This window comes from Mandrillus leucophaeus, unplaced genomic scaffold (assembly GCF_000951045.1).
Source record: "Mandrillus leucophaeus isolate KB7577 unplaced genomic scaffold, Mleu.le_1.0 Scaffold40, whole genome shotgun sequence".
NCBI lineage: Eukaryota > Metazoa > Chordata > Mammalia > Primates > Cercopithecidae > Mandrillus > Mandrillus leucophaeus.
In genome coordinates, this window is record NW_012104254.1 from 4038568 (window position 1) to 4061734 (window position 23167).

The 23167-nt window shown below is 37.1% G+C and overlaps 1 protein-coding gene across 1 annotated transcript in view; it reads left to right on the top strand.

The window, feature by feature from the left end:
- The first annotated feature begins 1739 nt into the window (after positions 1–1739).
- Positions 1740–23167, top strand: part of CHN1 (chimerin 1) — a 176239-nt gene continuing 154811 nt past the window's right edge. The window contains exon 1 of the mRNA XM_011991870.1: positions 1740–1840. The gene's annotated coding sequence lies outside the window, so the exon portion shown is untranslated. The remainder of the gene's footprint in view (positions 1841–23167) is intronic.

The window sequence follows — 23167 nt, forward strand, 5'->3', positions numbered from 1 at the left end:
TCTCTTTTTAAAAGCTAATAAAACACAGCTGGGCACAGTGGCTCATGCCTGTAATCCCAGAACTTTGGGAGGCCAAGGCAGGCAGATCATAAGGTCAAGGGATTGAGACCATCCTGGCCAACATGGTGAAACCCCATCTCTACTAAAAATACAAAAATTAGGTGGGCGTGGTGGTGCACACCTGTAGTCCCAGCTACTCGGGAGGCTGAGTGAGGAGAATCCCTTCAACCAGGGAGGCAGAGGTTGCAGTGAGCCAGGATTGCGCCACTGCACTCCAGTCTGGCAACAGAGCAAGACTCTGTCTTAAAAAAAAAAAAAAAAAAAAAAAGTGAAAAATCCAGGTTAGCTTCCTCAGTAAATAGATCTTTGAGCACATTGAAAAATATAATTTGATCATGACACCTTTCTTTAATTTGATTTCCTTCTTTTTGCTAAATGTGGATTACATTATATCCACAGTGTAAAATTCGGTGAAATTTTACATCTAAGGTTAATTCTCAACCTGATCTCTTTGTGGAAGCTTTAAGCAGTTTTTAAATTTGCAAATTAGCTTGAGTGTCTTACTTTATTGTTTCTAGCTAAGTCGTTTTTTCTGTTTAGTTGCAAACTATCTTTGGAGCTTTTCCTTCAAAATTACATGATTACAAGTCACTGGAAGAGTAATAATTTCAATGTAGTTTTTACTCAGGTATTTCTTACATACAGAATATCATAGTTTAGATTCATTTGCAAGTTTGCGACAATCTACCCATTTAAAAAATTGTCTCTCATGTTTTTTAGATGTCTGCTGCTAATTATTACTGATTGGTTGGTTGTAGTCAAGGAAAAACAGAGCATCTTCATCACTCTTAGGAAACCAGGCATATCTCACCTGAATTTTAAATAATTTGTGCTTCCATTTTTACTTTAAGCTTAAATCTTCAATTAGGAATCAAAGAATTGTTTTTAACCAATAATGCATGTTCCTATTTGAAAACAATTTTAAAATCATAATTTAGAAAAAGGGGAAAAAAATTTTCACATGTATAAACAGGACTCTGGGTATTTTTATGTTCTGAGGAGCTCACAGTGGCAAAGAAGTGGAACTGAATACAGTGTTTATATACTAAATACTTGATCAAATGCAATTACAGCAGGAAATTAAACTGATATGTGGGAGTTTGTGGAGTTTGTTTGTATTTTGTTTTCAAGTAAACAAGCAAGGAAACCAGACATTGGTTTCTAGAGTGAAAACTTTCTTTTCTGTAAGTCTTGCTGTTGAGTAATTCCCTGGGTGAATTAGAGATAGCAGAGGTTGTTTTGGTCAGTATTAATGGCCTCTCTTATTCTCAAAGCATTAGCATTTATTGTTCACTTACACTTGAGGAAAAGAATATGCTAATAACATAAAAATGCTGACAGTTCTAGTTATTTTTTTACAGAAGCGTTTCTACTCTTAAGACTTTAACAACTTCTCCTTCCTCTATAGAGAAGCGAGAGTCAGGTGGTATATATAAACATTCTTAAATTTTCAGTCTTGGAATGAAATTGTTCTAAAAAGGTATGCCATGTTAATACTGTGTACATTTTTTTTTTGAGGAGGGGGGACGGAGTTTTGCTCTTTCACCAGACTGGAGTGCAGTGGTGCGATCTCAACTCACTGCAACCTCCACCTACCGGGTTCAAGCGATTCTTCTGCCTTAGTCTCCCGAGTAGCTGGGACTACAGGCGCCCACCACCATGCCTGGCTAATTTTTGTGTTTTTAGTAGAGATGGTGTTTCACCATGTTGGCCAGTATGGTCTCGATCTCTTGACCTCGTGATCTGCCCGCCTCGGCCTCCCAAAGTGCTGGGATTACAGGCATGAGCCTGTGTATATCTTAAATATTGCCTTGTACCCCTTGGGTTACACATAACCAGAGCCTGCCAATAAGCAGGTTTCCTGGGTTGACTGTAGAGAAAGAAAATAGAGGACTAAGATTCTGCCTTAAGTCATATATTAGTAAACTGATATTTTTTTATTTTAAAATAGATAAGTGTGTAATCCAGAAAACCTTCCATTGCTCATGAGTATTTTATCAAATGGAATAATTATTCCGTGTAAAAATTCCAATAACAAGTTGTTATGGTTGATAAGGATAACACCTCTCATTTTCCTGTATTACTTAATAATTTTATTTTCAAAGTGCTTTCTTTCATTGTAATTCCACTGTAAAATATCTTGACTGTTCATAAAATTGAGTAAATGATGATACCTCAACTTGAAATTGGCTCTCCTTCTGGTATCTATTAGCAGCCCTCGTCCAGCTTTTCTCATGCTGCATTGTGATTATTTAATGTCTTTCCTCAACCCTAAACTATGGAATTCTCAAATACAGAGACTGTGCTTTACTCATGTTTTTTTCTGTGCAATTTAGCCTTAGTTGGTACTTAATACATGTTAGATGAATGGATGAATGAAGGACTGAATGGGTGAGATTTTATCTGATTGATGGTGATCTAAGATTTTTTTTCTCTTCAGTCACTAAAGGTCTGGCTATCATTTTGATTTCCAGAGTATTTTGAAAACATTTTATTATTGGTTTGGTCAGCCTGGAAGGACAAAGGATAACATACTAAGAGCAGTTTAAAATGATTGTGTATCATTAACTCCATTTCACACTATCAAAAGTTATTAAAGATATATTGAAAATCTGGAATCTTTATTGCATTTTGACAAATGTAAGTGAAAAAAGAACCAGAAGTAATAATAAACTAGAATTGATTAGAGATGCATTTGGAGCCTTGAATTAGTGTTTACAAAATGGATTAGTCTCTCAGTGTGATGCAGGGAAAAGTATGAGCCATTACCTGAGTAGTAAGTAGGTTTGTAGAAATGTTTAACCTGAATCAGGGCTGGCTTCATTGGCATGTGACCTATGCAGTCTCTCAGGGCCCACACGCAGAGGAACCTCGTTCTTTGTTTAATGCCCTGTGCTGCCATTTTGAAATTTTTAATAATTTTTGAACAAGGGGCTTGCAAATTATCTAGCAGATCCTGATCTGAATTGTGGGGAAATAATCACAGAAATACAGAATGTAGACATTCTACAAGACAGCTGGTCTAGATTTTTAAAAAGATGTCATTGTCATGAAAGATGTTTTTAAAACCTAGACGAGTGGGAAATGAACACTAACTAAGGAGACATGGTAACCAAAAGCAATGCATGAACCTTGATTGGATCCTGGATCAAAGAACAAAATAAAACAACATTTTTCACGTAATTGGAAATACTTGATGATATGTTTAAACCTTAATATACCATTAGGGTCCTTTTTGCCCAATATTAATTTTTGAGTTTCTTTTTTGAACAGTTCTAAATCTTTATATAGTTTGACATTTCATTACTTTTATTTTTTCTTAGAGGTCTTCCATAGAACAAAGAAAACAATTTACCTGTTTTTAATAGAATGAAAGTCATTGTATCTTTTAAACCTTTTATTTATTTATTCATTTTAAAGCCAGTCAAATTTAGCAATGGGGGGTTATATATCAACTTTAGTGACACGAATGTTAATAAATTCTGATAACTCACTACCATTGGAGCAGCCAAAAGTCATTATATCTAGCAATTACCCTACGGGTCCATTTAGAAATGTAAGTCTCATGAAGGGATTTTAGTGATCTTATCCTGAAACATTTTGCCACTCCATCATCCTAGGAATTATTTGCTCATTGCTTATCAATTACTCCCAATTATACTACAAGTAAAAAGACTAACATAAAAAATCAAACAAAAGAATTGCATATTTGTGAAATACATGATCCGATTGTGTCATCCTTCAGTTTTCTTATTGCATTGCCTAAGGTATTGCATCATCTTCAACAAGGTATAAAAGCAGCCCGAAGACACTGTCTTTGTTGTTTGTTAAATTTTCATTGAATACAGTTTGTTAAACACAGTTGAAAATTTGTAATTGTTTATTTTCAGCCCATATTGGCAAACAGAAAGCTTTGACAGAGGAAGGTTTTTCTAATTATTAGATAAATCAGATGAACTGATAATGGTACTCTAGACTCTAATGATAATGGTTAAATTGATTATATAGAAGAAATGTCAATATAAATTACCAGATGATGATATCCTAGGTCTAGAATTGACAAGCCGGCCAAAGTTTTGTCAGGAAAGCCATGCCCACTCATTTACATATTATCTATGGCTGCTTTTCTGCTACAAAGGCAGGGTTCAGTCATTGAGACAGAGATGGTTTGTTTTGCCAGCCTAAAATATCTACTTTCTGAAACTTCATAGAAGTTTGCCAACCTACTTGTCTAAGGTGAATTTCATCAAACTGAAGAATTGACAGTGAACAATGTGTCGAAGAACAGAAGGAGAAATAGTATTCAAACTCACGTAGTCATTCAACAGGAAGGATTTTATTGCAGCAAGATGCTGGACCATCCCGTTTGCTAATAGGACCATTGACAGTATTTTTTCATCTTTTATGATGTTTGTGTGCCAGAATATACTTGATGCAGTCATTTAATGGACAAATGCCAAAGACAGGTATGTGTATAACAATGACTGGAAGGAAATGAGTGATATAGAAATGAACAAATTTATTGGATTGATCAGTTAAATTGGTTTTTATAAATCTAAAAATGAAAATATTTTGCAATTATGGAGCAAAGAAGATGGCTGTCCTTTCTTCAACAAAATTTTGAGCCATCTGATTTCTTTAAGGTATTCTGTTCTGAAGATGCAAGTGCAAGAAGAAAAACAAGAAGTAACGATAAGCTAGAACTTAATGAAGCTAATTTTGAAGTCTGGAATCTTGATTGCATTTTGACAGGGTAAGTGCAAGCAGAAGAACCAGAAGCAGCTGGGTGCCGTGGCTCATGCCTGTAATCCAGCACTTTGGGAGACCGAGGTGTGCAGATTACCTGAGGTCAGGAGTTCAAGACCAGGTTGGCCAACATGGTGAAACCCCATCTCTACTAAAAATACAAAAAATTAGCCCGGCATGATGGTGGGCACCTGTGATCACAACTACTCGGGAGGCTGAGGCAGGAGAACTGCTTGAACCTGGGAGGCAGAGGTTGCAGTGAGCCGAGATTGCGCCATTGCACTCCAACCTGGGTGAAATTTATATAAATTTGAAGTCATTTTATGAATGATTTACAGATGTAATAAAAGGATAGTGAAACATAACATGGCAGAAATTTTAATAAAAATTTAAACAGGAAAGCCGAAATCTTATTTTTTATATTTTTTTGTTTGTTTTAAAGATACATACCCCAGATGGGCAGCATTCTTTGAAGTCTCATCAACTAACTACTCATTAATTCTGTCATGTATGAACCTGGGATATATCCATTTATGTAAACACTGATTCCAGGCTTCAAATACATCTAGTTTATATCAAATAGATTCTAGCTTATCATTGCTTTTGTTTTTTCTTTTTTTTTTTTGCCTGGCTAAAATTTATATAAATTAAAAGAGTTTATGGACCTCGTCGATAAATGGTAATGACTGCTCTTCCAGGCACAGAGGGTTAATTTCTTGGGTGTGATAATGTTTTCGTGGTTATATAGGAGAAGGTTCTTGTTTTTTCAGTAGGTAAGTGCTGAAAGATTTAAAGGTGAAGTGTTGCATGCCTGCAGCTTACTTTAAAGTGCTTGGGGAGGGCGTAATGTAGAGAAGGGAGAACAAATAGGACAAAGTACTAACAGTTAGTGAATTTAGATGAAAGAATACTGATTTCTTATACTATTCTTTCAATGTTTTTGTAGGCTTGGATATTTTAAAAATTAAAAATGAAATAAAATCTAAGAAATGAAAATTTGATTCTCAAACACATGTAAAGAACCATTTCCCCCCAGTACTTGTCCCTTTTAGAGGAAGTACTTGCATTTATACTATAAATACATATTTTTAAATTATTAGTTTAGCTTAATTATGATTGTGTCAGCTTTTTGCTACTGAGCAGTAGAGGAATAAAATGGTGAAGTTAATAATATGCAGTTGTTGGCCACCAGGGGTTTTCTAAGAAGTTCTTATGCTTTCAGAAAATGTTACGTTTAGCAGTAAAATGCATAAATTATTTTCCTTGTCTGTTAGGCAAGATTGCTACAACAGTTGACCCCAGTGGGCGATTTAGCTTGTGTCAATTTGTTCTTTGTGTGTGTGTGTGTGTTTGTTTTTGTTTTTTTTTTAAATCATTTCTTATGGCCTGTTTGCAGAAAATCAGAACTTAAAGTTACAGGCATATATACTGAGAACTCAAGTTTTCTGAATTTATTTCATATATGTTATATGTGCATGAAGGAAACCAGTCTCATGTTTGTGTGTTTATTAATGATATGAACAAAAGTATATTACTCTTACCTTTATTTTATTTACCTTTATTATTACCATTATTTTTGAACATTTTATCAGTGCTGGGAAAACATTTACTACTAGCATATTTGCCTTGACTTTGAAGAGTAGGCCAATATTTAAAAATTTATGAGAAAACAATTTGATCTAATTGTCACTTGTGAACAGTAAAAATTCATTTTTTGAGGGTATATTATGGGAATTTGAAAAGTCTTATTAGAGATAAATAATTCTCTCTTGTAGACTGATAAAAGCACATGAAAATTTTTTTTCATTGCTGTCATTTGTCTGTGCTGATGTGGGTTTGAATCAGATAACTTTTTTCATTTTCCAGTGACAATGACCTTTTGCTTTTCAATTCCTAGTATTCAACATCCTTGCGGGCATTCCGACAATGTTAGTGCAGTAAAGCATGCAGACGATATTTTCAACAAAATGCTTGTTCACAGCTGCATGACATAAATCACTCAGAATACTCTTTGAATAACAAATAATATTGCTTATTAGAAGTCCACATCAAGTCTGGAGTTGAACAAAAGAAGACTCTATTTGAATATTTAAAAACCGATTATCCACCTTTCCATTTTGGTAAACCTATTGGACTATAACATTTCATATGTGAAGTATGTTTGGCATTGTCTCAGTGTTCTGAGTCCTGAAGTGGAAATGGGAAAAAAAGAAATAATATTTTCTAAATAAGGGCATTTTGGAAAATTCTTTAAAGTGTGATATCTTGAGATTTTTAGGTATTCTGTTTACATATGTTCGTATAAGAGATACCTTGCACTACTTTAATTCACATATTTATTCATATTGCTTTCTAGTTACATCTATATTTCTTTCCCTGGAAATTTCTTTAATGTCAGATACTTCAGGAATAAAGTTAAAAGATTTTTTGATGGTAATAATAATAATAATAACAATAGCTAATATTCATTTGTCCAACTGACATGCCCGGAGTCAGACTCACAATTAGGTTTCCAGGCAGGTTTGGTACAGGCAGGTTTCCAGACTTCCAGGGCTCACACTTCTAACTGCTGTCCTGCACTGCCAAAGCTGGCAGCACAAAGTGAGGTGGGTCCACATTGTCAATCCTGAAACTCACATCAACCTGGCTGAAAATGTGTAACTTGTCTTCCTCCTGAGCACCCAGAAGTGAAGTGCCCAGGCATCCTTCATCTTTTGCTTGCTTTTGCTGCTGCTTCTTCATCACTTTGTCTTCCCTTGTTTTGCTTGTGCATGGAGAAATATCCCAGAACTTACTTTCAGTCATTAGTTTTTTTTCCCTGGCCTTGATGTATATTTTGTCACCTCCTGCCTAGGTTTCTGCCCTTCCTGAAAAAAACGTGTTTTGTGAATGGGCTTCCAGCAGCCTGAGTTGGCCTACTGATATCATCAGGAAGATTTCCAGTGCTCTGTGGCATCTAAAACACTGAATAACTGTGTTCATATGTATGTTTTCTGTTTCATGATCTGGCAAAATGTTGTCAAGATAATTCTGCATATCCTGTGTTGAAGCATGGGCTATAGTAGGAAGGAGGCATGCAGATTGCCCAGTTGCCCATTCAACTGTGGAAAATACCAGTGAGCATAATCATTGTTATCCAGTATTCTCTTTCTAACTCTCAGACTTTTACTATGATGACCCAGTATGGAAGAATTTGTGGTTGAATTACTGAAGGGTTCAAGGCAAAAACAGTGTGAGGGTAATCCTGGGTCACTAGTAAAGCTATGAAAGCCCTCTTAATTTTCTTTTTGTATCTGCTGATATAAAATGAGAATAGAACACTAGAAAAAGAGAATATCAGTGATTATATTAGGAACTTTTCAGGATCTCCCTCATTTAAAATTTGAAGAATATGTTTATAAATTCACTTTTTCCATGGATTCAGATATTATGCTTACTAAGGGGTTATATTTTCTATTTCCGATCTTCCTTATGCATAGCTGAGTCAGAATTTTTAAAACATTCTCTCTGATAGAGTTATGTAGTATAATTCCTTACGTGATAACACTTAGCCTTGGCACTGAATCAACCTGACTTTATGGCCTCCCTCCCTCCCTCCTAATAGAATGAATGAGGAGGACAGTTCCAGGATCTCACGTTACTGTTTTGCCCCAACTTCCATTGTCTGAATGCTGCATAGCTCAAACTACGACTACTGCTTTGCCACCCACTTCACCTTCTTTTTTTCTTCCCAATCCTAGATCACTCATTTATTAATCATCCCCAACAAAGTGATTCATAGACTAAATATTACAGGAAGTGTAAATTCCAAGATTTTAGAAAGTCTGTCTGCATATTCTAGCAGGAATGTTTAGCTTAGGGGAATTTGAAATTGGGTAAGGGATTACTGTTCTTGACCTTACAGGACTCCTTGAGATGCAGACAGTAAGTGTCTGTCTTGTCACTAAGCTTATTGGAGTGATGAAGCATCAGGATAGCACCCTGCCATGGGTCAGAGTGAAGATATTTCTTGGACTTGATGGTTTTAATGAGATGTCAACTCTTTTTGGACATGGGAACCAGAAAACATCCTAAACATTTCATTGAAGGTTATACTTAAGCTTGAGCTACAAGGAAACCAGTAGTAGCAAGGAGAATACTTTAATAGCATCACGAATGAACCTGACTATAAGGGATACCAGTTTGTTGTCCTGGAAGCTACGCTTGAAGCCAGATACCTCAGGGTTATTATTATTCATTGTTTAGCCTAGTGTTAGTTGTCTGGCCCTTGTGGACTGTACTTGAAGCGTTTCCTCAAGCATCTGCATCTGCCTCTGAGAAGTTGTCCTGGCATTTCTCCTGCTCATATGAGCTTGCTTAGGTTATCTCCCTTCAATCCCCAATTCATTTGGCTTTGTATTTTGGCTACTTATTGCCATGATATTTTTAGATGTAGTCACCTGGCATGGCACTTTTTGCCTTGTTTCTAACTTAGCATCCCTTTATTATACTATCAGTTTTGGTCAGGAGTATGTGATCTGGAGGCACATGATCTTGGTTCAAGGACTGGCTCTGCTCCTCGTGACTTTAAACAGGTGCCTTGATCCCTCTCAATTACTGGTTTTCTCATTCATAAAATGGTAATAGTAATAATACCTTATAACATTGTTTTGAGACATAAATGAAATAAGTATAAAAACATTTAACAAGAGACTGGCACATTGTAAGTGTTCAGTGCGACATAATTTACTGTTGTGTTCTAGTTATTGTTTTAGGTCAGTGGTTTTCAGACTTTTAAATCTCAGGATCCATTTATATTCTTCAACATTGAGAATCCTAAGGTGCATTTGTTATGTGGGTTATATGTGTTGCTATTTACTGAATTTGAAACTAAAATTGAGAAGTTTTTTAAAATTATCAATTAAAAAATAATTACATGTTAACATAGATAACACATTTTATGAAAAATACTGTATTTTTAAATGTAGTAAGGAGAGCCATTCTTTTACATTTTTATAAACTCTTTAATGTCTGGCTTAGGAGAGAGCTAGATTCTCTATTTGCAGTCATCTTTTGAAATATATTGTTTTGTTTGGGATACATGAAGAAAATCTGGCCTTATACAGATATATAGTTGGAAAAAAGGGCAGTGTTTTAATAATCTTTTCAAATAGTTATGGATATCTGTCTTGACACTAACACTTGACAAGTGGTAGTTTCTTAAAGGTCAGTTGCAACGTAGACTTTGAAACCATATCAATGACATTTTTACTCTAGTACGTTATAATCTACTGTTCTATCTTGTATTTGACTGGATCTTTTGCCCACACATGATACTGTGTTATCATACATTCATCATTTCAAAAATATTAGTTCATTGATTTATGTAAATCTTGTGAATGTTAACACGTTTCATCATGCAATATATCTTAAATCATCTTCTTTAATATCACCATCGATCTCATGGGAAAAGTCTTTAAATATTAACAAACTGTCAAACTCATGGTGGTGGATACAAGTTTCCTCGAATTCTTATTTTCACTTGAAAGCTTGAATTTTTGTGACTGACAGTAAATACTGTTAGTTATTTTTGTTGGAGTCGCAAGCTCACTTTGCTTATTCTTGGGAAAATATCTATTAAATACCCAAGTCTGATTAATCACAGTTTCTGAGTCCTTCTTTCAAGTGAAATGGCTACTATGAAGATGGAGCTAGTTCAGCTTGCAACCCCAATGACCTCAGATGTGCTTTTCTTCAAGACAACCATCATACTTGGTATATGCAACAACACATGGTGCTTTATGCACACTTCACACTTTTTTAACAGAATGACCAAAAGAAGTGTACTCAAGGATCAAGATTTAACAAAACCAATACTTTAAAACTGCGTCATCAAAGGCATTCTTAGGTTAAACGATTTTTCTTTTTACTATGAGTGTGTACTGGTGAAGTACAGTGACAGCCTAGTTGCCGCAGCTTTGTTTTACCCAGCATAGCTTTTGTACCACCACTACAAGTGTCAATGTACTGAAAAAGGCAAAATCCTTCTTAGGATTACTATTAAAATAGTTTGGGTTTTGTGGACCTCTCCTGAAAGGGTCTTAGTGACCCACAAGTGTTTACAGACCACACTGAGAATTACCGTTCTAGGCAGTAAGAACACAGCAGTGTGAACAACAGATGACAAAAATATCCTGCCCTCATCGAGCTTACCTTGTGGTGTAGAGAGACAAACAACAATATAAAATTGATAAAATATATAGCATTTTAGATAGCAATAACTACTAAGTAGAAAAAAAAAAAAGAATATGAAGTGCCAGGGGGTTTTGAACTTTTTAAATGACAAGGAAGGCTTCACTAAGTCAAGAACTGAAGTTGGTGACGGAACAAACTATAGAGACACCTGGGCAGGAACATTCCAGACCGAAGAAACAGCTAGGTGGAAGTGTGTCTTATATGTCTGATGAATGGCAGAGGAATAAAGAGCCTGGAGAAGAGTGAGTGAGAGGAAGTGAAGCAGATGAACTTGGGGGCTTAGTGGGGACAGATCACCCAGGGTCTTGTAGGTCAGTGTTTCTGAAAAATCGGTGTGCACACACATCACTTGGTCTTGTGAAAATGCAGATTCTGATTTGTAGTTGGGAGTTGGGTTCTGTATTTCTGCATTTCCAAGTTACAGGACGATGGCACTGTTGTGGTCCTCTTTAAATAGCAGTCTTTGTAGGCAGTTGTAAAGAGTTTGGCTTTTATTCTGAGTGACACAGGAAGTCACTGGAGAGAGCGCAGCAGAAGAGCGGCATGTTCTGACTTATGTTTTAACATGATCAGCTATAAATATTAATAACAGTAGCAGGCCTGTAATCCCTTATCCACAACCCTTGGGACCAGATTTGTGCTGGAATGCAGGATTTTTCAGACTTCAGAAAGGTAGTACATTTCACATATATAGAGTATATTTTATAACAGTCGCAACAGTGTCTGAGGCATTACTCTGTAATCACACATTAGTATTTCTGCAATGAAATAAATGAATAGTCACACTCAACGGGATAAATAAAGACTAAATATTCTCACATTGATCAGGTAAGGTTTTTGGCACCAAATGAGTTATAGTTATTAAAATACTTTGACGTTCAGGTCAGACCAGGCTTTGCTGCCAAATGCGTTATAAAAATACTTTCACTTTTTAAGGCATTTGGATTTTATAATTGAGAAAATACGAACCTTTGTTGGTATTATACTTGTTAGTTACTCATATCCCTACACTGCTGGAACTTCTTTAAGACAACCAGTCCATTACACGTTCATTTTAGGCCTTGTTGTATGCAAGTGTCAGCAAGAAACATTACAGCCTTTAATGTTCTGGTTCTGCTCTCAGAAAGAAAAACAAGTACCTATCAATTTGAAACACAGGTTCTCATTTATAAAGAGTTTTTACCCCTTGGCAACTTATTCTGTTGTGTATGCCATAAAAGCGTAGTTAATTAAAAGATGCCAAACATTTTACTATACTTTAGGATAGTTAACGTGCTTTAGAATTATCCAACTCTGCTCATTTGTGGTTGCCACAGTATTACTTCCATGTCTGACTTTGCTTTCTTCCTTACAGCTGTGAGCTGCCTTATTCCACATTTGGCTCTACAATTTATAATCTAAGGCAAACCTCTCTGTGTTCCTCAGAATCCACTTTTTTTTTCCTTAGTGACTGAGTGGTTTTCCCAGAGGTATCCAGTTTAAAAGAAATGCATTTGGAAATGATCAAAATAAGATGAGAAATGTTGTGATCTTTTCCCATCTCATTTACCTGTGATGTGAGTATTAGTAATAGGCCTTATCTCTTTTTTCCCAGTAGTTTCATTTAAGTGTTAGTTTATCTTACTTTCTGAGCAGCTGTCCTTTTGATAAAGCTTGAAAACATGGATGTAAGGAAGACTTTGAAGGGTTGCTGTTTTAATGCCTGCTGGCAAAATGACATATTGACTCTCATCGTTGGAAAATGCTATGAATCCGCATTACAGAGTAATGCACATTCTAATAAACACATTACTTTAAATACTCCCAGGCTAGGGAATATGATGATCGATTCCTGTTCCTAGGGCAAGAATCCAAGTAGGTCAGTGCTACAAAACTATGTTGGAGTATGGGGAAAGCATGGGTTAGGAATAATTTGTGCCGAAGAATGAATAATAGCAAGGAGAAAAACATCGTTTGCAATTTTTCTTTTAAGAAAAGGTTGAGGAGGTTATATACTGGGTCTGCTGAAGGAGGTGAGGGTTATCTGAGACCACTGAATTATAGTTGGAAAGGTAACTGACAAGGAAAATCTCCACTAAAAGTATAGTTAATTATTTTCCAGAACTTGTACTTATAAAAAGTAAAAATTCTGCAAAGTATGTTCATATGGTTACATTTTTTAATATCTGGAACTTCAAGTGTTATAAATGGTTAAAAGTCTAAGTTGTTGAATTGGAAAAAATTGAAACATTGGAACATGAACATTGGAAAAAATGTTCATCAAGCATATATTATTTTATTGTAGTAAAACATATATAACATGTAGTATATTCTTTTTTTTTGAAATGGAGTCTCGCTCTGTCGCCCAGGCTGGAGTGCAGTGGCCGGATCTCAGCTCACTGCAAGCTCCACCTCCCGGGTTTACACCATTCTCCTGCCTCAGCCTCCCGCGTAGCTGGGACTACAGGCGCCCACCACCGCACCCAGCTAGTTTTTGTGTTTTTTTTGTATTTTTTTTTTTAGTAGAGACGGGGTTTCACCGTGTTAGCCAGGATGGTCTCGATCTCCTGATAGTATATTCTTTTAAGGATGAATTATAAAGACTTCATAAACATATTGCATTTTAATTTAATTTAATTTAATTTAATTTTTGAGACAGGATCTCACTCTGTTGCCCAGGCTAGAGTGCAATGATGTCATCTCGGCTCACTGCAGTCTCGACCCTCCTAGCTCAAGCAATCCTCCCTGCATGCCACTCTTGGCCCCTACCCCAGTAGCTGGGACTACAGATGCATGCCACTACACCTGATTAATTTTTGTATTTTTTGTAGAGACAGGGTTTCGCCACATTGCCCAGGTTGGTCTTGAACTCCTGAGCTCGAGTGATCCCCTGCCTTGCCTTCCCAAAGTGCTGGGATTACAGGTGTGAGTCCCTGCACCCAGCCGCATTTTAATTTTAGACGTGAGATGCCGAGAAGTAGAAGGATCTACTTTATTGTCGTTGTTGAGTTTTGCATATTCTATTTTCTGGGGCAGAGGGTTTTAGGAAATGTATTATATTATTAAAGGTGAATTTTTGAAATGTACCCAGCAAAATCCAAACGGGAGCCAGTTGGGAATGTTGAGATGTCATTGAGAGGATTGACAGGAATTAAACATCATCTTGGAGTTCCCTTTTGGAAAACCTGTACGTAAACAGGCCTGTCTGAGGACTTTCTGTAATTATGCCGACATGTTAGGAGAAACATTATCAGAAGTTCTCTTCTTCTCACCTCAGATTTGACTTGTCCAGAAGACTAATTAGTAGGTTGGAGAGTGACACTCTTTACCTTTGGATTGAGTTAAGCGACCCATTTCCTGTGTATAGCTTTTCATTTTCAAGAGTATAGTGAAAGATTTGAGTAAGCAGAAGGACTTTGTGTAATCTGTTTGCTAGGTCTGCCAAGCTGGTTAGAGGAAACTACTTAGGTCTTTTATTGAAGACCAAGCTTTAAATAGGAGAGGTTTCCAAGTTTGCTTCACATTTCATTTAGGAGGCTTTGTTTGCCCAGGCTCTGGGTCCATGGTGAAGAATTGAGCACTGCACTTGCAAAATATTTGTTTCTGGGGATCTTTGATGAAGTTACATGTGAGCACTGTAGTTGCACAGTTTCAGAAGTTTTATTTTTTTTTCTTAGTATTAACAGTTCTGGGTCACTATTCTCTGAAGAATTAAAAATAATTGTCTTTGGTTTTAAAAATAGTTTATTTCCATCAGAGTTGAATCATGACACATCAGTTTTCAACTTGGAACAATTTTAAATGACTTTGTTGTTTCTAAGGGTGAATTTAACTGACCTGATTTGGCCATGACTTTGCAGGGTGAATTTTAATTATCTTAGTTGTAATGCCTTCTTTCCACATTTTGAAGCATCTTCTAGGAAAGAAGTTTAGTCAGGATGTGAGATACCTAGAAACCTAGCAAGGCTCATTTTTGTTTCTCATTAGTTTAGAATCGTGTATATTATTAGGAGCCTTTTCATTTTCACTGCAAATTTTTGTTTTCCAAGAAACTTCTTTTATTAAAGAGCTTGGATGTTTTCTTTGTGACTCTTTCACATATTACCTATAGTACTTGTTTGGTATTTACTGTTTATGCCCTTGTTCTTTTAAAAATCACTTTATAGTAAAATAACAATTTAAGCTTGTCATTATTTTGGTGTGTCTAAATATTGAACAGAAACAGAACAGCAACAGGTGGGGATTATTATTGCCTTACATTTTTGGATTAAAGCAGTACAGGAAATCTCACCAGTTGGTTGAAAGGCGACTCGTCATTTGAAGGGAAGAAATGGTCTTTTTTCTTGCCAATAAATGTCATTCTGGTTATACAATTCAAAATTGTTAATTTTCAAACCAAAGGCAATCTGAAACTAATATGCTTTAAAACCTAAATCACAATTTTTGAATGTTTATAGGTCATTTGTCTAAACCTCATTTAAAATGCAATATAGTCCTTTTTGAGAATTCATTATATTGTTTAAAAGTTGTAACAGCCTTTGGCTTGACCCTAAAACAATAAACAGCTTAAACTTAACATTCTAGTCTGTTCCAGAATGAACTGTTTAACTTTAAAAGTAAAACGTTAAGCAGGTTTAAACTTCACCAGGGGAATATTATTCTAAACCAAAGAATGCATAAGATACAGATTATATAATGATACAAAAAGAATATATAATAAAAAGAAATAATTTTTGTTTTCAGAGGTCATTTTTAACAACTTCTATAGATGTAGTGGATGTAAATAGGACCTAATTGGAGAGAACATGAAGATGTATTCAGTCATAAAATGTTATAAATTAATCCAAAAAATCAACACATTAAGGTATTTATAAGTAAATTTAATCCTATCAGTCAGTAAATGAATACTTTTGAGTATCTCCTAAATAACCGTAATGTTATAAATTATATCAAAGATGGATTTAACTAGGGATTTTTTAAATCATTGCCTAAAGGCACAGATAAATATCCTGAAAGTTTTGTTATTTAAAGAAAAATGAATGTCCTGACAATACTAATATTTAGAGAAAAAGCAGCACAAACGATTATGGCAACAATGAGTTTAACACGAAATCTTGCTTAAAATTTAAGTTTGAGCTTAAAAAAGCAAGAAAAATTGGAATCACTTTTCATAAACATGATAGAATATGTAAAAATATGTTTACGTAAAGTTTTCTTGACTTGCAATTCTAGCAGTTAACCAAAAATGAAAGAAAATTTAATTAAGAAACTGTTTTTCATTTCCTATAACGAATGCTTGACATTCAGTAAATTCAATTAGAACCGGCAGAACAGGTAAAATGAAGACCTCCACAGGGATTCTGAGGGGAAATTCAAAGACTTTAGAAGAATATGGTGCTTTATTATGGATAAGTTTGCCACAAAGCTATAGTTGATTTCTAAGCCTCTCAGACTGGGATTTCTCTGGTAGTACATGCAGTTCAAGGACCCACCTAAAACAGTTACAGCCTCCTGTGGAGTTTATTAAAGAGGACTTTTCTCTGTCTGATTCAGTTTCCATGTTTTCTTCATCTTATAGATAGTTTACTTGCACTTTTTTGTTTTTAATAGTTCTCTCAGCACAAATGTAATATATTCGTTGTGTAATAGAGAGGCCTTTCTCCTCCTGGTTCTGGGAGAGAATAACACCCTAAGACCATAGAGCATCCATTACATGTAGTAAGGTGACCTCTCTCCTGTCTTCCACAAGGAGTTTGTTATCTCCCATACTTGGGAGAACTAGGAAAACAGTCACTTGAAATAGTATCCAGGCTTGCTTTATAAGAGGGGAAAGGCTGATCTAGAGATGACTGTTACCCTTCTAGTGTGTGTCTTTCTAGTTCTTTCATCCTCTCTCTTCCCTCTATGTACACATGCACATACCTACACACAGAAATATCTTTTCTTTCATTTATAAAAAAAAGAAAAAATTCACTGATGAGGTTGTACTGTACATATGAATTAACTTAGGCTTATTTTGATCTCATCTTTTTCTTTCATTTTCATGAATTTGTTTATGTTTTTACATCAAGTCTCGAGGAGAATGTCTCACACAGAACCTAGCTTAGACATGAAGCTGTCTCTCCCCTTTCCCAGGCCTTGCTGCCACCTGCGATTTTCAGTTCATTACTTTGTGCTCTTGTGAGTCTGCTCCATGAGTTGTGTTTGTTGTCTTCTGCCTTTGGCTTTCCTGCTGCCTGGCTTGCTTTCTCCAACTCTTGAGAAGTGAGCTGGACCTGACTATAGCATTCTTCTATCCTCAAATAACAGTATTTAATTGGAAGAACGTACAAAGCAGAGAAAACCTCGCAGTGCGTTGTTTATGGATGCCTCCTGACAACTCAGCCCAGGTTCCCTGCAGGGCCTAAGTCACAAACTTTCTTCAGTATATCTTTATTTCAGCCACTCTGCATTGTTTACAGTTCCTCAAACATATACTGAACTTTCTTGTTTCTGCCCTCTTATTCATGCATTCTCCTCTGTTTAGTGTCCTTCTGCCTTTTCTCAGCCCCTTTATTTTAAAAACCGTCTATCTTTTAAGGGCCTTGTCAGGTAATACCTTTTCTGGTATGTGTTTCTTGACACTCTGGGCAAAAGTGATTCCTTCTTTCCTTCCATTCGTTCATCAATTCAGCAAATAGTGTAGACCTATTCTTGCCAGGCATTTAGACAAGACAATGGTTTGTAAAACTTCTGTTGCTCTTACTTTATTACCTTGTTTGTAAATAATATCCATCATATTTTTGTTACTGCCATTAAAGGCACAAACTGTATCTGGACCCACCTCGTAACTGACACCCTCACCCATAGAAGGTGTTTCATGTGTAATTACTGAATGAGTGAAACTTTCTGATTGTTTTAACATTTCTGTATGCCACCATAACTGATATTTTTATAAAATTATCTTTTATATTAGGTATGAAAAGTATTACTGACACTTCACGGCAATGGAGAAAACCTTTTAATAGATTTTATGGGTATATACTTAATTTAAATAGTCATACATATCATGATAAGGATATAAGTATATAATAATAATTATTATTTTTTGAGACAGAGTCTCACTCTGTTGCCCAGGCTGGAGTGCAGTGACACAATCTTGGCTTACTGCAACCTGTGCCTCCCTGGTTCAAGCAATTCTCCTGCCTCAGCCTCCTGAGTGGCTGGGATTACAGGCGTATCCCACCATGCCTGGCTAATTTTTGTGTTTTTAGTAGAGACAGAGTTTCACCCTGTTGGCTACGCTGGTCTCGAACTCCTGACCTCAGGTGATCTGCCCCCCTGGGCCTCCCAAAGTGCTGGGATTATAGGCATGAGCCACCGTGCCCAGCCATACCATGATAAAGATATTTTAAGCAGCTGTTCCTGAGTCATAGGTTATCTGCTTCTCATTCTCAGTCATATTCTGCTGGAGTTTGACATGTTCGTATGATGGGTCTGGGCAGATTTTGTGACAGAATCAAAAAGAGGTGTTGTGGGCTCTTGAGACCTTCAGCTAAAGGCGATCACAAACATTTTCGGAGTATTAGCCCTGGATAACTTTGAACAAGCTGCTGTTTTCTGCCAAAAGAACACATGATTTTCTCTCTTTTCTCTTCCTAATTTTTGTATTTCTTCTATTAGATGAAATATTTGTTTGTTTTTGAGACGGAGTCTCGGTCTTTTGCCCAGGCTGGAATGCAGTGGCGTGATTTTGGCTCACTGCAACCTCTGCCTCCCAGGTTCAATCAATTCTCCTGCCTCAACCTCCTGAGTAGCTGGGATTACAGGCATGTGTTACTATGCCCAGCTAATTTTTGTATTTTTGGTAGAGACGGGGTTTCACCATGTTGGTCAGTCTGGTCTCGAACTCCTGACCTTGTGATCCATCTGCCTCGGCCTCCCAAAGTGCTGGGATTGGTGAACCACCGTGCCTGGCCTTAGATGAAATGTTTACTACCTCTGCTTTATCCCATATCTTAGATATGCCAAGGAAATTATGGTTTAAAATATTCATTTTCAAAGCATGGTCCAGGGACTCCTGAGGGAGTTTTTACAAAGTTAAGACTATTTTTGTAATAATACTGAGACATTATTTTCATCACTCTCATTCTGTTGCAAGTATCTAATTGAATCTTCTAGAAGCTACATGGCATGTGGTATAACAACAGATGTAGATATGAGAATCCAGCTGTCTTATATTAGGCTAGACATTAAAGAGATTTGCAGAATGTAAAACCATTTTTTGTTCTGAAAAATATAGTTATTTTTCATAAAAATGTTAAGATGTAATAGGCTTATTATTTTTAAATGAATTAACAAAAAATATGATTCAAGTTTCTGCCTGCCTGCCTCCCTCCCTCCCTCTGTTCCTTCCCTCCCTCCCTTACTTCTTCCCTCCCTCCCTTCCCTCCCTCCCTCCCCTTCCTCCTTTCCTTCCCTCCCTCTGTCACTGTCACCCAGACTAGTGTGCAGTGGCACAAACACAGCTCACTGCAGCCTCCAGTGCCTGGGCTCAAGTGATCCTTCCACCCCAGTTTCCCATGTAGCTGGGACTACAGTCATGCACCACCTAATTTTTTTTTTCTTTTTGTCTTTTTTGTAGAGACAAGGTCTCACTTGTTGCCCAGCCTGGTCTCCTACTCCTGTACTCAAGTGATCCTCCTGCCTCAGCCTCCCAAAGTGCTGACATTACAGGCATGAGCCACTGTGCCCAACTGTGTTTTTGTTTTTATTTTTATTTTTTTTGAGACGAAGTCACGCTCTGTCACCTAGGCCAGAGTGCAGTGGCACAATCTCGGCTCACTGCAACCTCTGCCTCCTGGGTTCAAGTGATTCTCCTACCTCAGCCTCCCGAGTAGCTGGGACTACAGTTGTGCACCACCACACCAGGCTGATTTTTCTATTTTTAGTAGAAATGGGGTTTCACCATATTGACCAGGTTGGTCTTGAACCCCTGACCTTGTGATCCACCTTGGCCTCCCAAAGTGCTAGGATTACAGGCATGAGCCACCTCGCCCGGCCCCAGCCGTATTTTAATTTCCAATGTGGCTAATATCAATAAATATTAAAAACTCTTTAGAATCCAGATTTCTGAGACCCAAAAGATCGACAGCCACTGGTTTATAAGTTTTTAAATATTTAAGATAACAGAGAATAGACTTTCTAATAGATTAAAAGGTAAAGTCCTTTTCATGTAGTCCAGGTATCTTCAAACTGAAATACTTAATCATAATTGATTAAGCCGGTTTTCAGTTGTTGGACGTTTAGGTTGAGTACAGTATTTTAGTCTTTAAAAGTAATATTGTGTGATATTCTTCTGTATTAATATTTTTCTAACATCCTTAATTGTTTACAGTGAATTTCTAAAAATAGAACTGCTGGGTCAAGAGGTATGCAGAAGGAACTGGCATGACGTGTTACATAAATTCAGGGGCCAAATGTACTCTCATATTTTTTTCTATTAATCAGCAGGAAATTTAGTATCTTCTTTTTTAGACCTTCTCCACCTCCAAGTTTGAGCCCCAGGAGGCTTTCCCAGTCCAAGAGTTGTCTCATCTGCCTCCAAATGCCAGAAGGAGAACTGACTACACTATTGCTCTTCCTTTCCATCATCATTTTCTGTCAGCATTTAAGACCAGCCCCACACTGTTGAACAATAGTTGCTTGAACTGCCACTAGCATCCCGTTTCTAGTCAGACCATGGCCCAGGTCACAGCCGTCACCCCAGTTAAAGGTCAAGATTGCAGTTTTTTAAAAGTTCATTTTCTTTTACTCAAGGATTTAGTGTACCAGGGAGGCTGAGGTCAGAGACACTTCCAGCATCCACCTTAGGCTGTGCCAGAGTCTGTCCTCCCTGATAAACACAGAAGCTTTTTGTGTGACCTTAGATCACCAGTTTCAGTTATTCCTTCTTCAAGGCCATTTTATTTCAGGAATGTCTCTGCCTCTTCTTGCCAGTGGGACTTGGCTTGAGCTAGGCGTGTCTTCTGTGACAGAACTCTTTAATTTTTGAATCTCAGGAATCAAAGATTGGGGTAATGTTTCTTCCTTTCCAGGTAGATTTAGGGTCCTGGAAAATTGGTCTTCCTGCCTTTAGCAACTAATTCTGCATATCAAGAGATTGAGGCACTTTTTCCTAAGCCATTCAACTTTCCCCTCCCAGTGTCCCCTCCTCCTCTGAGTCCTAAGGACAGTGGCACCTACCCACTGGTCAACTAAAGGAACATTCAAGCCATTTTTCTCTCAGCAAAAGGATCCACACCAGTGATCTAAGGTCTCTACACATAAACATAAGAAAGGCTGAAGTAATTTTTAAGTGTTCTCCTTCAAAGAACATCTCATCTAATCTCTGCCGTAACAGATACCTGTTACACAGTTAAGCTTATGGTATATATAGCTAATTGCTCTGCAAAGAGACTATGCCAGTTTACACTTCCACCAGCAAAAAATAGGAAAATATATTTAAAACCTAAACAGTGCTCTTAAATATCATTAATTAGAATTGTTTTAATATTAAAAGAAACTCAAACTTTTCACCTAATATTTCTTATTTTTTTTGACAAATACTAAATTTGTTTGGCCATGATTGTGATCTGTAGCATTTTGAATACTGTCTTTTATAACAGAGCAGGTGTACATGGAAGACCAAAATAGTAAGAAGGGCTGAAATCATTAACAGTGGCTTGAGGCTAATATGGTAATATTGTGTTTTCAGAATCACTTTTGGTGAAGGCAGGAGAGGGTACTCATTTACTGAAGGGTCTCCTAAGTACAAGGTGCTTTTTAGATGATACCTAATTTAATTCTCAACAACAAACCTATGTTGTTACTATTCCCATTTTAGATGATATTGTTATTCCATTTTTATAAATAAATAGATTAAGATGCAGAGAGGTAGTAAATTTTCTAAAGTCACAGAGCAAGTAAAGGTTGATATTCCCTAAGAAAGCCCCACCTAGCACTAAGTACACAGTTCTCAGAGTAAGGACTGTGAGAATTAGCCTTTCTCTCTCACCTTCTCCAAAGTCAGAATGACCTCCGGTTGGCCTTCACCGCTCATAGGTGCAGCTTTGCACAAGGTCTGTGAGGCGTTAGGGCCAACTACAAAGTCTCCAAGACTTCCCTCACTTTTGACACCAACTGCAAATTGGGTGGGAGGAGTTCCCCAACCACCTTTCACGGACTAAAATTCACTAGAAGGACTCAGCGGAACTCACTAAACATTACTTACAGTCATGGTTATTGCCGGGAAAGGATACATATTAAAATCAGCCAGGGGAAGATGCGCATAGGACAGGGTCCAGGAGAAATGCAAAACGCAGAGCTTCCATTGCCCTCTCTATTTGGAGTCAGGACACATGTCCTCCCTCCCTCCCTCCCTCCCTTCTCTCCTCCTGTCCTTCCTTCTTACTTCCTCCCTTCCTTCCCTTTCGTTCCTTCCTTGGTGCCCAGGCGGGTCTTAAACTCCTGGGCTCAAGCAGTCCTTCTGCCTCAGCCTCCAGAGTAGCTGGGATTACAGTTATGTCCCTGGCTCCTTCTTGCATTTATGTGTGATGATCCACGTGGGATATTTCCTACCAGAGAAGTTCTCCCGGCCTCGGTGTTCAGAACTTTCATCGGGGCTTTATTGCATAAGCATGGTTGATTGTCCATATGGTTCCTTAACTGATACCAGTGACCCAAAGCCCCAAGTTACTCTCTGGCTAGCCCCAGGCAAACAAAAATTATCTCCAGGAGTTGAAGGCAAAGTCTAGACCTCTTCTGAGACAAGATTAAATTATTTACTACATAGGGTCCAAGGCTGGTTGAGTATCTCTTCCCTTCCTAGTCCCCCATAGTGGTGGATCAGGAGGTGCCTGGTCACTACCTCTTATGGTTTGGAGCCCCACAAGGAAGTGGAGACACGCATAGAGTATGGGTGTCCTGTTATAAACTGGAAACTCACTACATGTCATACTCCTTAGGATTGAATAATAACAGCAAAATATCAAGGAAATAATAACATGACTTGAATACTTACAGGCAAATTTTTTCTGGTATTAAAACTACAATTGAATTAATTATGGTTTACTTATTAAGACAAACTTCAATATAATTAACCCCCAACACACACACACACACACACACA